Here is a 15,970-nt window from a genome sequence, read left to right on the forward strand (position 1 = left end):
CAATTTAAGGAATTTAACCATCAGCCAAGTCTATATTGGTCATAATAAAGAGGTACCTCAAGACCATTGTGGGATTCTGTTCTCAAATCTCAAGTACAGTTCCAAGCTGAACTATTTCACCTTCATTATTACCAGCCTCAACACAGAATGGTACTAAGTTTCATAAGTTCTCCCTCCCACTAATCAAAGGAGTGCCCCCAAAATTTAAGACCAGTAATTTCCTGTCCTTCAACTATCTTAATTCAGGATGAGGGGTCATTAATTGAAAAGGTAGTATCCCTGTACATTAATTGAAAAGGTAGTATCCCTGGGAAAATGTGAATGGGAAGTTGACTTAAATTCTGTGCAGAGAAGACACAGTCCAGAAGCAAGGATGAAATAGGGATCTGGAGATTCTCGGTCATCCAGGTCTAGGTTGTACCAAAGATGCTTTGTCAAATGGCAACTGGACTTTCTTTGTTTTTCCTTGAAGACATTTCGCTTCTCATCCCAGAAGCTTCTTCAGATCTGACTGAATTCACCTTCATTCTTCAGAACTGAAGAAGCTTCCTGAATGAGAAGCAAAACATCTTCAAGGAAAAACGAAGAAAGTCCAGTTGCCTTTTGAAAAAACATCTTTGGGACAAAGATGAAACGGGTTTTCAATAAACAGCTTCTCTTCATCTGAACGTTGCAGAACTCAGGCAATTTGAATTACAAATGCGATTCATTGATTCCAGACATCCTATGTCTGAATTGTCAAAAAATGGGCTCAGATCCAGAATAGTGTGACATTATTGAGCTCTTTAATTAAAGGAGTAGTACAAAGACTGAAGGGACACGGCTCAGCGGCTAAGATGCTGAGCTTGTCAATCAGAAAGGTCGGCAGTTTGGCAGTTCAAATCCCTAATTCCGTGTAACCAAGTGAGCTCCCATTACTTGTCCCAGCTTCTGCCAACCAGCAATTCGAAAGCATGTAAAAACGAAATTAGAAAAATAGGGACCACTTTGGTGGGAAGGGAACAGTGTACCATGCACCTTCGGCATTTAGTCATGTTGGCCATATGACCATGGAGACGTCTTCGGACAGTGCTGGCTCTTCGGCTTTGTAACAGAGGTGAGCACTACCCCCTAGAGCTGGAAACAACCAGCATGTATATGAGAGAACCTTTACCTTACAAAGACTGGACATGGAAGTGATCTGTATCTGTCATTGCTGCAAAGTTGCAATCAATATATTTTGAATACTGTAGTGATTTTGAAAGGTGATTTTGATCTTCATGGGTTTTTTTCATCTGTTTAAGGGAAGGTTAATGATGTCTATGAAACGAATGTGGAGAGTCCTGCTGTGTTAGCTTTTGAATATGAGATGGATTTGTGCAATACAGAGCATTCTCGAAGCTGCAAAGAAGCCAGTGCATTTTTGTCACTGTTATTGCATGGCATGGTATCCAACTGGTCCGGTAATGGCTCAAGGAATCAGGCACACACAAAAACTGACTGCCCCACCAGCTTTGTGTCAAAGGATGACTTTGAACATACCAGTAATAAATAATGTTTTACATCTGGTTGTCTGCTGAGTCCTCATTGCTATCAGTATACTGACTGTCAACTCATATTTATCTGGTCTTTTAGAGTTGCTAACAGAAAAGTAGGGAGGAGCAGTGCAGCAGCTTGCAAAACCGCAACCGAAACTGCATTCGAGAAATGTTTTCATAGATAGTTTCCAGGCGACCAAAATTTCTGCCAAGGCAAAATTCTAACTGGAGAGCATGACTGATGACTTGGCTGTGGATGTGTCCCATTGGAGAATGTGAATTATGATACACCCAGGGGGTGGGGGAAAAGCAGGGTCAAGGGTGACAATGAATGATGTGTCTCAAGAGTCCGCTACACCCAGGCAGCACTGGCATGTCTACTAATAAATCTTTAAGCTTTAAAAGTCCGGCTAGAGACTCATGATGTAAAGAGGGTAACTACCAGAATCCTGACAGCAACTGATGGGTGGGTGGAATGGGGGAGAATCCGTGAATGTCAAATGCTGGTGCAGAATAGCAATAGCATTTAACTTATATACTGCTTCATAATGTTTTACAGCTCTAAGTGGTTTACAGATTCAACATATTCCCCCCATCAATCTGGGTCTTCTTTTTATCGACCTCAGAAGGATGGAAGTCGAGACAACCTTGATCAAACTCCTGGCACTGGGCAGAGTCAGCCTGCAATGCTGCATTCCAACCACTGCACCACCCGGAGCGCTAAATACCTGCTAGTTTTAGAGAAAGATTTGCCATGAAAATTTGAAGTTGGGAGGCCTATTCATTCCAGCTGCTGCAGCTTTCTCTTAGGGTATGAAGAAAAAGTTTCCTTTGTTTGGGCCACCTCATCTTTTCCTATTGTTGCACTGTTGTCACATGGAAGGCTGGCTGCCGTGTGGCATAACTGAGCCAAGTCTCAGTCTCTGTTTGCTAAATGAAGCCACCAATTAGTACTGATGCATATTCTCACAACACCATTCTGCAAAATGCAGAAAAGTAAGCCAGAAGGAATCAAGGAATGATACAGAATCAGAAAATGCAGCAAGTCTAATGTACACCAACACCACATCCAGCCCTTGCAAACCATTCTAGCTTCTATTAGATTTTGTTTTCCTTGCTTAAAATGCAAAAAAAAAAAAATGTCTAATAGATATCAACAGCATTCACTCTGCCTTGGTCCCTGGACTACCTTCAAGTCCTTGCAAACCGTTCTTGTTTCTATTCTTTCTCCTTGCTTTATATATTACTTTAAACTTCACCTATTGTTGAAGATCCCATCAGCTCCATCTTGAAAGCCACTTTAGTATAGTACCGGTCATTAAGGTGCTGCCCTACAAACTAGGAGTTGGAGTTCTAGTCCCAGTTTAGGCACGAAAACTGGCTGAGAAACTTTTGGGCTGGTTGCTCTCTTGGCCCAACTCACCTCACAAGGTTGCTTTAGGGAAAATAAGGGGAGGAAGAAATTCAGGTGAACCCCAACTTATGACCTCAATTGAGCCTAGATTTTCTGTTGTTAAATGAGACATTTGTAAACAGGTAACAGATAACATAATCAGAGTCGGAAGGGACCTTATAGCTCATCTAGTCCAACCCCCTGCCCAAGCGGGAGACCCTACACCATTTCTGACAAATGGCAGTCCAATCTCTTCTTGAAAGCCTTCAGTGATGAAGCTCCCACAACTTCTGAAGACAACTGGAGTTTTGCCCCATTTGACTTATATACTGATTCACAGTGCTTTATAGCCCACTCTAAGCAGCTTACAGAGTCAGCATATTGCTCCCAACAATTGGTCCTTATTTTACTGACCTTGAAAGGATGGAAGGCTGAGTCCACCTTGAGCTGGTCAGGATTGAATTGCCAAACTGCTGGCAGTCAGCAGTCAGCAGAATTAGCCTGCAGTACTGCATTCTCACCACTGCTCCACCACAATACCCAAATTCACCTCTGCTCTAATTTTCCTTCATTTGTGTATAACTTGCAATCATTTGTTCCTGTCAAATACAGCTATTCGTATCTTTGATATGTTAATTTGTAGGTCCTTGTTGCATTACAGAATCTAATACTTGCTTCAAAGCATTCTGATTGTCTGTCAACATGACGACAGCAGGGGACTTAGGTGGCACTTGGCAGTCAGGCAGAGCACAATATGTCGCTCTCTTCCAACAGAGGAAAATGGCGGAAGCAGAGAAGCAATATTCAGGAGGCCCATCTGGCATTTGTAGTTTGAAGTGGCCACTTCACTCTGTCTATGTGTGCCAGGAAGAAAATGTCCTTTTTTCATGCAAGGATATTAGTCTGTTCCAGCTGGCCAGGCAGAGAAGGTATGTTGCAGACCCCCATCCTATCTTGACTGATAGGATCTAGGAAGAGAGCCTTCTCTGCCGTTGCCCTTGTCTTATGGAATATTCTCCCCTCCCCGCAGAGGTGAAACCATCCCACACTCTCCTGGCCTTCCCCAAAAGGTTTAAAACATGAGGATCCCCAAGGAACATGCAATCATGCTGTTGGTTGGTGCCATGAAAGCCCTCCCTTCACTTTTGCCAACTAATTTTTAATGGGGCTTAATGATGCTTTTCTCGCTAAATATTTATTTATAGATAGATAGATGGAGAGAGACAGAGAGACAGAGAGACAGAGAGACAGAGACGGAGACAGAGACAGAGATATATATCTCTGTCTCTGTCTCCATCTGTCTCTGTCTCTTGATATTAGAGAGAGAGAGAAAGAGAGATTAGATAGATAGATAGATAGATAGATAGATAGATAGATAGATAGATAGATAGATAGATATAGATAGATAGATAGATAGATAGATAGATAGATAGATAGATAGATAGATAGATAGATAGATAGATAGAAAGATAGATAGATATAAATTCTAAAATGTAACTTTCCCATTTTAATTTTCATTCAAGTAGTCCTTGACTTATGACCACAATCGAGCCCCAGATTTATTTTTGTTAAGTGAGACATTGGTTAACTGATTAAGTGCCCCATTTTATGACCTTTCTTGCCTCAGTTGTAAAGCAAATCACTGCCACTGATAAATTAGTATTTGCTGTTAAGTGATTCTGGCGTCTTTGTTGACTTTGCCTGTCAGAAGGTCACCAAAGGGGGTGTCACATGATTCTGGAACATAGCAATGGTCATAAATATGAACCCAGTTGCCAAACATTTTGAACACATGATCATGGGGATGCTTGGAAAGGCTGTGACTGTGAAAAGCGGTCATAAGCCATGCTTTTCAGTGCCGTGGCAACTTTGAATCAGTGGTGGGATTCAAAAATTTTTTACTACTGGTTCTGTGGGTGTGGCTTGGTGGGTGTGGCTTGGTGGGCATGGCTTGGTGGGTGTGGCAGGGGAAGGATACTGCAAAAGCCCCACTCCCTCCCCACCCCACTAACCTGCTTTCCAGCTCTGTTCTCCTGTGCAGGGCAACCAAAGAAGACCCAGCCAATCAGCTGGGACTCAATGAGAGTCAGAGAAGAGATGGGCTTAGCAGGGCCAGTCAGAGGTGATATTTGCCAGTTCTCCAAACTACTCAAAATTTCCGCTACCGGTTCTCCAGAATGGGTCAGAACCTGCTGAATACCACCTCTGCTTTCAATGGTCATTAAATGAACTGTTGTAGGTGAAGCTCTATCTGTAAATATTTTTATATTCTCATATCTTACTGTACACCACCTGAAGTCCTTCTTTGAGGGAGAAATGTGAAATGTAAGTAAATAAATAATAAGTCTAACTCGGAAGGAAGTATCCTGATCTTCTCCATCACCTCCAGCTTTCCTACCCAATGATATGCAAAAAACCTCTCAACCCTGGAGTTCTTCCAGGAGAAAATCTGCTCCTCAACAACTTAAAGAACCACCCAAATTGTCTTGTAAGACCCTGACTGAGACTGGTGTGCCATCTGCTGTGTCTATACAAATAAAATTGGTATGTCAACTAACTGATTCTTTCATTATGTCTCTCTCTCTCACACACACACTCCTGGTGTTATTTTCTAACAACTCGTATTTTTTTTTATATAGAACCATAGCGAGTTGGCCTCTTTTTTCCTCTCTCTCTTTTAAAGGTTGAGCTAAGCAGATGGAAAACTCTGCTGGTTTTTACTATGTTTTCCCCTAAGTTTGCAAACTCACATTTTAATAAGTATGTTATTGTCGAAGCGCATTCGCTATAGTAATGCCACAGTATCAGGTTTTGAGGAGGTGGTTTAAGTGTGAATTGCCTAACCAAAGATGGGAATCCAAAATAATTACAGTGGTGGGGCTTTGGGGCTATTGGGAGAACTTGCTGCCAAAGCCTATTTTATGGGTAAAGAAATAATCTAGTCAAAGAATATGTAATTCGTAATTGAGCAGCGTGTGAAGTTTGATTAGTTTTAAAATGGGTTTGTTTGTTTGTTTGGAGTTCGGCTTTCTGTATGAACCCAGTCCTTTTGTTTGGTTCATGATTCATTATATTATAAACCCATTAATCCAGTCATCACCTTACATATCTCAGGGAAACCCTGGATCTAGGATTAGTTCAGGATTCAGGCGATCAATTCCCACCCACAAAACTGGATTAATTTAATAAAATCAAAGATAAAAATAACCATGGCAGGGCTATGAATGCAGATTCTAATTAGCACATTCACTGAACATGTGAATGAGTCTCCTGGTAATTTTTGTAAGAATGAAAAGAATTCTCATTGTACAGCACCCATCCTTGATAATTTCAGTAATTTCCTTAAATGAGTTAGTGTTCCTCCAAAGCAGAATTAAAAGTGATTCAACCATCTGAGTATACTCAACTCAGAAAATCAAAGAATTAGGCAACCTGCATAAAGAAAAGAGGCTGGAACTGAGTATTTTTTCATGCCTCCAAGGTTTGAAGCCCAGGATATACTTCCAAGAGTAGGTCAACATATTTTCCTTAAAGGGATTTACATTACGCTGAGCAAACATCATGAAGAGACCATGCTACAGTATATAGATGGAAATACAGTATAAAGATAGAATATACCAGCGATCTTCAAACTTGGCAAGTTTAAGACTTGTGGACTTCAACTCCCAGAATTCCTGAGCTAATATGATTGGAGGAGGAATTCTGGGAGTTGAAGTCCACAAGTCTTAAAGCTGTCAAGTTTGAAGACCCCTGGGTATATTCCATCTTTCGCAGGGGCTCCTGGAGTCAACTAGGACCTGTCCATGGTACTGAAGATTTTTGCTCATTATGCTACATCATGCCCATCAATAAGAGGTCATCAAAGAGACAAGAAGGAGGATCTCAATCCCTGGTGTTTGTACAATCCACAGGGTTCCTGTGCAACCCCCAAGTACAAAATTAGAAATCATTCTAATTTCCCTTTTAAAGCTCCATGTTAGGCTTTGGTAACTGGCACCCCAAGTGAATCAGATTACCAGCCTACTATAAATGTTTTTAAGGATAGCATGAGGAGAACTTATACAAAGCTTTCTGAACATTTCAAAATAGCATCCTTAGAGACAGGATGTCACAATGGCTCAGAAGTGCTCAAATTTGAGATCAGAGCTCCTATTAGCCCTAAGGTTGTCTTGGGTGCAGATTGAGATATTTTTTCTAAGCACAAAATAGATTTGATAAGTAGAAATATAAAAAGCTTTCCCTATTTCCCCAAGCTACTATAATGAAACCTGTCTGACAGTTTTCTCCTCTTAGTAAGAATATCCTTTTCTGAAACTTAGAAATAGGTGTAGGATTGCAGGTAGGATTGGTTACAAATACGGCAATATACTCTGTTAAGCAGGGATGAGATCTGACCGGTGTAACTACTGGTTCAGTGATTTACGTTCTGCGTGCGCGTGTGAAACTTCATCAGCTTGCAACCAGGACAGCTGAGCAGTGCTGCACATAGGTGCACAGCATTTGAAAAAGCACTTTTTTCCTGCTTTTTCAACCACAGCTGTGCCACGCAAAGCAGCTGAAGTTGAAAAAGCAGGAAATAAAGGTCAGATAAGAGCCCGGGCAGGAGGGTGGGCCAAAACAGCAGCAGACATAGAACCTGTTCTATATCTGCTGCTCTTCAGAGCTACCAGTTCTACAGAGCCGGACAGAACCAGTAGAATCTGACCCTGCCATTAAGGTATTAGGATTTAAGAACTGACCAGCAGTGAGTAGCTGCAAGAAGCTATGAAGCTGATGTAATAGGCTAATGTAACAAGAGTGATTCAGCAGAGTATGGTTATTTCCCTTTAAGGCTGGAGAGTAAATTTCCCCTTAAGAGGTGTGTCTATAAAAGGCAGCCATTAGAGGGTGTGGTTTTCTTTTCTTGTGACCAGTATTCAGTGCAGAAGTTCTCTGTGTATTAAGAAGAAGAAAGCTTGCTTGTAAATGAATTTTGCCTGCCATATGTATTGTCTAAATATAACTGTTGTATATTAAACCGCTGTTAATGTCCACGTCTCTGTGTCCTCATCAATGTTATGACTGCTGCTTCAGGATTAAAAAGTAAAGGGGAGGTTTCGCCTGTCAAGATGAGTCCGATTCCGGGTGGCAGTGGTCATCTCTATTTCCTACCCGAGGGAGTCAGCATTATCAAAAGATCCTTCTGTGGTCATGTGGCCTGTATGACTATACACCAAATCACATGGAATACTGGTACTTTCCCACCAAAGTGGTACCTATTTATCTACTCACATTTGCATGCTTTCAAACTCCTAACAGTGTTCGTCTTAGTGTCTGGAGAATTAGAGCCTCACTGATGGTGAATTGTGGGAGACTGACCAAAATAATTTGATTGCCCTTTCATGTTCTTTTTTGATAGCGATAAGCAAAAAAATAATTTTGGGGGGGGGACGGGACTCTGGTCATGTAGACATGGAATTTTGAAGACCATCTAAAAGCATCCAGCCTGGGGAAGCTAGAGTAACAGGATCTAGGTTGCAAAACTTTGGATAATACTATGTAATCATAATCATTGCATAGTAACAAAGAATTTTCTGTCAGGACTTTTTTGGGGAAAAAATCCAGGTTGCCCTAAGGAAGCTTGTCATAGACTTAAAATTCCAAATTTGGTGCCTTGTATTAATACCAGAGTATTCATTGACCTCTTTATCCTATGTATCTTAGAATGTTTTTACATATTCTTTTAATAATGCTATCATTTAATTTAAAAGGAAGGTGTATGCAGTTAGAGATTTGACCTTGTTTTAGCTTCAACATCCAAATGGGTTTTCTGTGGCTGACCATGCCCCAACAAGAGAAACATTTTATAAATGAGTATGCCCACTGCGGCAATCATTTTGTAACTGCAGTCATACGATGTCTGAAATATAGCCATCACCACCCAAAAGATTGATGTAGTCAATCTTAAACCTGACGGAAAGGGTGACTTGGTTTAAGGCAATTTCCTAAGTTGGCACAATTAGTGAATGTTTGGTGAAATTTTACTTTTACTTTCAAAGAAGCCCATCTGAATTATTGAAGGGAACCAACCAGTTCTTTCAACCTTGAAGCTACCCACTTTCCAGTCAGAATTTTGTGTGGGAAAAGGCCTTGGAAATGAAATTAAAAATCTGAGATTATCACTTATTATTTGGAGAGATCTCTTCAAACTCTATAGCTTGACTTGCCTCAAGGTTCTTTGAAAGTATATCTGAAAGAATATTCTTTAAGAGCAAACATCCAGCTTGGCGACCAAATTAAATTGAACATTTCATTCATCATTAGAACTCATTGCTGGGGGGGAGGGCACTGCTATTAAATCAACTTCTGAGTAGCAGCTGTTGAAAAGGAAACAATTGGAATATAACATTTTCCTTTGACACAAGACATCTGCAAAATGTATTTCCTTTAGGTACTACTGTAAGAGTTTCTGCTAAATTATATTGTGTAAGTGGGCTTGGAGGATAATTCCCAAGATTCCTAGAGAACATGCCGGCCAAAATATATGTTCAGAAGTGTCCATCCTGTGGATGTAGAGAAGACCACATTGAAGAAATTGTTTAATTATTTGGAGCTTACTTTTAGTTTCACTCCTTGTTTTAACTCAGCATTTCCTTCTTCCAATGTTTCTCTCTGGAACTTGATTTAAGAAAGTGATCAGGGGCAGCTCTGTCTTTAGGCAAACTGTGGCAGCTGCTAAGCAGAAGATGTTGATGGATTCAGAGCAGGTAAGGTCATTGGAAAGCAAAGGTGTGAATATCTTGTGGCTCACCCTGAACGTTTTAAACTGCTGCCGGTTAAGATTTTGTTCCCCACCATCAATATTAAAATCAGATTCCACTTCCACTCTAGTGACCTTCCTTCTGTGAGAAGACAGTCACCGTGACCTAGGGCAAAGTGAATCAGAGCAAATGGATTGGAATGTAATCTTTGCTTATTGGTGGGTGACTGTTCCTTTCTTCTTTTAATCATAAACTGACTCCAATCCCCATTCTTCTTAATTTTGCAAGATCACTTGACATGGTTGGGCACCATTGAAAAATAGAAGGAACAGGAGCAAAGATTGTTGAGTGACAATGTAGGGCAGGGATAGCACCTTTACAGCCTGTGAGCTTCAACTCCCAGAATTGATTTACATTTGAACCAACTACATGATATAAATTAGTAAGAAACTGTTGTAAAAGGGCCATAGTTACTTACTCCTAATGTAGAGTAATAATCCACTCTGCCAAGTTATCTGTAAATATTAAGTAATCTCAGGGGTGGGATCCAACCAGCATAACAACCGGTTTGGGGAGCGCATGCATGCATGTCAAATGCGCGCTGCGCATGCATGCCCACTGTTGTAAATGTACTGTTACAGACTGGTACGGTAAACGTGGCAACCTTGTAAGAGTGATGGATGGACAATGGAATGTAGCCATGTGATAAGGTGCCGTGTGGAAAAGGTACTAGCCAGAGAAACGGAGAAATGAGAGTAATATGGGAGAAACGAAAGTTATGGAGATAAAAGTACCTAGGGAGGAGCTGAGAAGTAGGAGCATAAGATATCAGCTATGGCATAGGTGTGCATTAGCATAATTATGTAGAAAGTTCTTGCCCTGCTATGACGTATGCATGTAGCCTATAAAAGGAGTACCCCACCATTATTAAAGGGTCTTTCATCCCAAGTAAACACTGTGTGCCGTGTGTTTATTTATCTACCATGAGAGGCCCAGGGCTCTGAGTCCAGACCCTGCCGTCGCCAGGAAGCAGGCGGAGGAAAGCCACACCCACTACCAGTTCTGGCAAGCATTTACCTTCTCCAGCTGACAAGCGGCACTCAGCAGTGCCACACAGAGGAAAATGCAGCCACTAAAGGACAGCCTAGAGCCCGGGTGGGCAAGTGGGCCAAACAACAGACCAAAACCTCATCCCAGTGAACCAGTTTGGTGTCAGCTGCTCTTCGGAGCTACTGGTTCTATAGAACCGTTCCGAACCGGTAGGATCCTATCCCCTGAGTAATCTTCACCCCCACAAAAGTTCACAGTCATCAGTACTTTGGGTCAATCTTGTTAAGACTCTGGTATCTTTAGCAGCTGCAGAGATGTATATTTTAGTGGATGCAAATGTCTTCATTCAAAAGACTCCTGGTACTTTGGAAAATAGGTTGACCCTCTCTTCTTTGTAGTAGTCCCTCAAATATTGGAACACTGCTATCATGTCAACACAAGTCCTTCTTTTCACTAGACTAGTCATACCTAATTCCTGCAACTGTTCTTCATGTGTTTTAGCCTCCAGACCCAGCCAAGTGTTGGCCAACTGAAATACTACATCATCTCAACTCTCTGCAACGTTCTCCAGTTCTAATCCGACCTAGGACATCACTTACATCAAGTCCGGGAGAGTAATTTGCATGTTTGTGCCTTGATTTTATGCAAATATTGATACTCTTTGGTTTTGCATGGGCAAAGTGACTACCTTACTCATAATGAATTGGAACAAAGGGAGAAGGATAGCTTTTTTCATTGAGATATATTATCACAGCTGCTGGAGCTGATAAGTGAAGATGATGTCATGGAAGTGACATCCCTCCATGCCTCCCTACCCCCACAAGCAATAAAAGAAGGCTGGCCTCCTCTGAATTGCTTTTCTGTTTAGCAGTAACCTGATAATCCACCTACCTCCATTCTGAATCCAAACTTCAGCTCTTATCTCGTAGCAGCAATTTCCAGTAAGAGGCAAGGCTCACAAAATGGATTGCAACCTTGAGGCTGATTCCTTGGACTTAGAATCGCTCCATGAAATGTAATTGGATCAGGGGGAAAAAAACCAACCAAACCCAGTTATGGTGGAGGGGTTGTTTGCTAGCATACATTTCTAATCAACACCAACAAAATAATGTTCTTCCTTCCATTTACAGGAACTCCACTATAACCGCAGCAAGTGACTAACTTTGCTTGATGTCAAAAGAGCTAAGTAGAATCAGACTTGATAGGATTTAAATTGGAAACCAACAGGACATTTCAGTGCTTCAGGATAGTCTGGGAAGCTGAAAAACCATTTCAGACTTTTAAATATTAACCAAGAGTTAATTTTTGACTTTAGAATAATTTTACTTAAGGTATAAAGGCAAAGGTAAGATGCACTTCCTGACCTCCACGTGGGGCATGGAAGGGTATCTGGCAGGAGTTGGATTCAATTTTTTTTTACTCTCAGTTCTATGGGCGTGGCTTGGTGGACATGGCAGGGGAAGGATACTGCAAAATCCCCATTCCTTCCCCACTACTGGGGGAAGGTTACTGCAAAATCCTTATTCCCTCCCCACCCCACTAATCTGCTGTCCAGCTCCATTCTCTTGTGAAGAGCAACCAAAAAAGACCCAGCCGATCAGCTGGGACTTGGGAGGCGGAGAAGAGATGGCCAGTCAGAGGTGGGATTTGCCAGTTCTTCAAACTACTCAAAATTTCCGCCACCAGTTCTCCAGAACTGGTCAGAACCTGATGAATACCACCTCTGGTATCTGCCCAATAAATCCAATCCAATGACTCTACCCCAAATTAAGGGATTACAGGGTCTTAAAAAGGGAAGTTTAAAGGAAAAGGTTTACCCTGTCTAGTCATGAGGGCAGTGCTTATCTCCATTTCTTAGCCGAGAGAGCCAGCATCGTCCAAAGATATTTCTATGGTCAGGTGGCCAGCATGACAGTACACCAAAGCAGATGGAACGCCGTTACCTTTCCACTGAAATGGTACCTATTTATCTATTCAGATTTACATGCTTTTGAACTGCTAGGTGGGCACGAACTATGACAGGTAATGGAAGCTCATCCCACCCACCCCCGTTGCATGGTGCTTGAGTCTTTAACCCAGGTTGTCAGCTTCCAAATTGACAAGCTGAGCATTTTTAACCATGGAGCCATCACCCCACACAGTTCGAACTTTATGTATAACGAGTTTCAAGTCAGAGCTCCATCAAGAGGGAAGCGGGACACAATTATGAGCCATGGTGGCGCAGTGGTTAGAATACTTTAACCACAGTGTTAAGAGTACTCTAACACTGTACACAGTACACAGTACATAGTGGTTAGAGTACCTCACCCCATTCCTAAAAGGTCTGCAAGGGGCGTGCATAAGTGCACAGTTGTGCCTACCGTCCCTGTCCTATTGTCCCCATTTATTCATATCTATTTCCTGTATTCTTACTCATGTTTATACTTATACCTATTATCTTGCAAGTGATTGACAAGTAAAATAAATAAAATAAATAAATAAATACAATTGGCTACTTTTGTTCAATTCTCACCAGGCTCAAGGTTGACTCAGCCCTTTGTCCTTCTGAGGTGGATAAAATGAGGACCCAGATTGTTGGGGGAAAGAGGCTGACTCTGTAAACCACTTAGAGAGAACTGTAAAGCACTGTGAATATATGTCTAAGTGTTATTGCTATTAAAAAGATTTTTTTAAAAAAAGAAACAGATGTACTGAAAATTATGTATAAAATGAAAATACTCCAATTTACCTAAAGTAAGGTTTAATTCTGGAGTGTTATTATGCTCTTTTCCTTCTCACTCTTTTTGGCAGTTTGATTATCGTTTTGCAGCCTGACTTATTGAGTAAAACTTGTGAGCCACTCGTTCCAAGCCATTTTAATAAATATCCCCTTACCCATCAAGCTGTTGTCCTAAATTCAAAAGCAGCCAATTGCTTCCACCGTTATGATTCTAATCAAGCCCAGGTATGGAGGTGCCCAGCAGACTTCACTTTTGCTGATTATTTTTCTGATGGGTTGAAAATGGTGGCAGATATTTGCCTAAAGGGAAATACGATGCGTAACTGAAAGGGAAGAAACACTGAATTTAAGATATCTTACCAGCTGTAGAAAAAATACAGGCACATCACTCAAAAGCCTCCTGGCTTCTATTCAGGGATGGGCTGCTACCAGTTCTCCCCGATTCGGGCAAACCCGTAGCTAACTGGCAGCTAATTTTATGGCCCACCCCTGGCTGGCCCCACTCACCCTGTCCCTCCCCTCTCAGGAGTCTCCACCAGGCCTGTTTTGGATCCCAGGGACCATGTGGAGGCTTCGGGAGGGCAAAAAAAGGGCCTCCCAGAGGGCATCCAGAGCCCAGGGAGGTGTTTTCGCCTTCCCGGAGGCTCAAGAAAAGCCTCTGGAGCTCAGGGAGGGCAAAAATGCTCTCCCCCGCTGTGGTGCAGGAGACTGACTAGGCCATTCCCGCCATGGCCACGCCCATCCAGCAACTGGGCAGCGAACTGGTTGCTAAAATTTTTGAAGCATAAGATCACCCACCTACTTTGCAGAGAAATTATTTGGAGGGCGGAAAAAACCCATTAAGCTTGAGTGAGCACATGCTCACCTGTAGCAGATGTTTCTCAGTACAGAGGAGATTGTTGTTGCCTCCAAGTTCCCTTCTTTTGCTTTGAGGCTTCATTCATAAAGAGGGTCGGGTATGTAGCCCAATGTCAAAAACTCTTCAGGCTCCTGGAACTGCTAGCCATGACCCTCAATGTAGTTGACCTCACCCCCTTCCTAAGAGGTCTATAAGGGCCTGCGTAAGTGCACCATCGTGCTTACCGTCCCTGTCCTATTGTCCCCATTTATTCGTACCTATTTCCTGTATTCTTACTCCTGTTTATACTTATGCCTACTGTCTTGTAAGCGATTGACAAATCAAATAATTAAAAGAAAATAAATAAATAATGTAGCCACTTCCTTTTAGAAGTGGGGGTCTCCGCTTGCTCAGCATATCAGCTCCAAGAGTCACTTTGTGGGAACCATCCAAACGGACCATTCTTCCTACATTTTCCAAACCCTCCCCTCCCAAACTTGTCACCTTCCTAGGAATGTAGAACCACTTCCCTCCTCCCTATGTCAGCAGCCTGAATGCACAAACAAGCCTCCTTCACATGCGCCTGTACATGTGGCCGTGTGCCAACCAAATTAGTTTATCCAGTTAAAAATAGAAATAAAAGAAGGGGAATCAGAGGAAGGGAAAGCGGGGAGAGTCATCATCAACACCTTATAAGCTCAAAATGAACCACTATCTTGTTGCTGTGTGCGTAAAAGCCAGCAAGACCGTCTGGCATTTGGTTGGTTTCAAAACATATCCTGGGAACCAATGAGCAGGGCCAGCCTGCGTCCTAGCAACAACATTTCACTAATGAGCACCCAAGGCATGATGAGTCTGCCTGGATCCTCCAAGAAAGGTCCCGATTCTGTAGTAACAAAATCAGAGCATTTATGAAAGAAAGAGAAGGGGGATTTCCTTCTCTTCTCTTCTCTTCTCTTCTCTTCTCTCCTCTCCTCTCCTCTTCTCCTCTCCCCTCCCCTTCTCCTTCCATCTTCCCTCCCTTCTTCCTTTTTCTTTCGTCTTCCCTCCCCTCCCTTCTTCCTTCCTTCGTTCCTCCCTCCCCCTTTCTTTCTTTCTTTCTTTCTTTCTTTCTTTCTTTCTTTCTTTCTTTCTTTCTTTCTTTCTTTCTTTCTTTCTTTCCCTTTTCCTCCCTCCCTCCCTCTTTCTTTCTTTTGTTCTTTCTTTCTTTTTCTTTCTTTCTTCCCTCCTTCTTTCTTTTGTTCTTTTGTTCTTTTCTCCCTCACTTCCTTCCTTCCTCTTTTTTGATTAAGGCAATTTCTTATTACTAAGATTGGTAAGGTTTCTTTTTTCAGAGGAGAGGAGAGGAGAGGAGAGGAGAGGAGAGGAGAGAAGAGAAGAGAAGAGAAGAGAAGAGAAGAGAAGAGAAGAGAAGAGAAGAGAAGAGAAGAGAAGAGAAGAGAAGAGAAGAGAAGGAAATCCCCCTTTCTGGTTCAATCAGATTTCCTATTATCTCCTAGCAAGTAAAAAAAAAAACTGAGGATTTTTGTTATTAATTAATGCCAAAATCTCAGTAGCAGGCACAGGCATAACCACAAGAGGGTAGAGGTGTCCAAAATGCCAAAATGGCAACTGTGATCATGCAGTCAAAGCCTTAACCCTTTCTTATGCCCGTTACATCCTGAAGTTGTGGGCACTCCATCTACAGTTTTTGATCCCTTTCTTTGTAGATGA

This window comes from Pseudonaja textilis, chromosome 13, assembly GCF_049901715.1.
Source record: "Pseudonaja textilis isolate UNSWEBS1 chromosome 13, rPseTex1.2, whole genome shotgun sequence".
Lineage (NCBI taxonomy): Eukaryota > Metazoa > Chordata > Lepidosauria > Squamata > Elapidae > Pseudonaja > Pseudonaja textilis.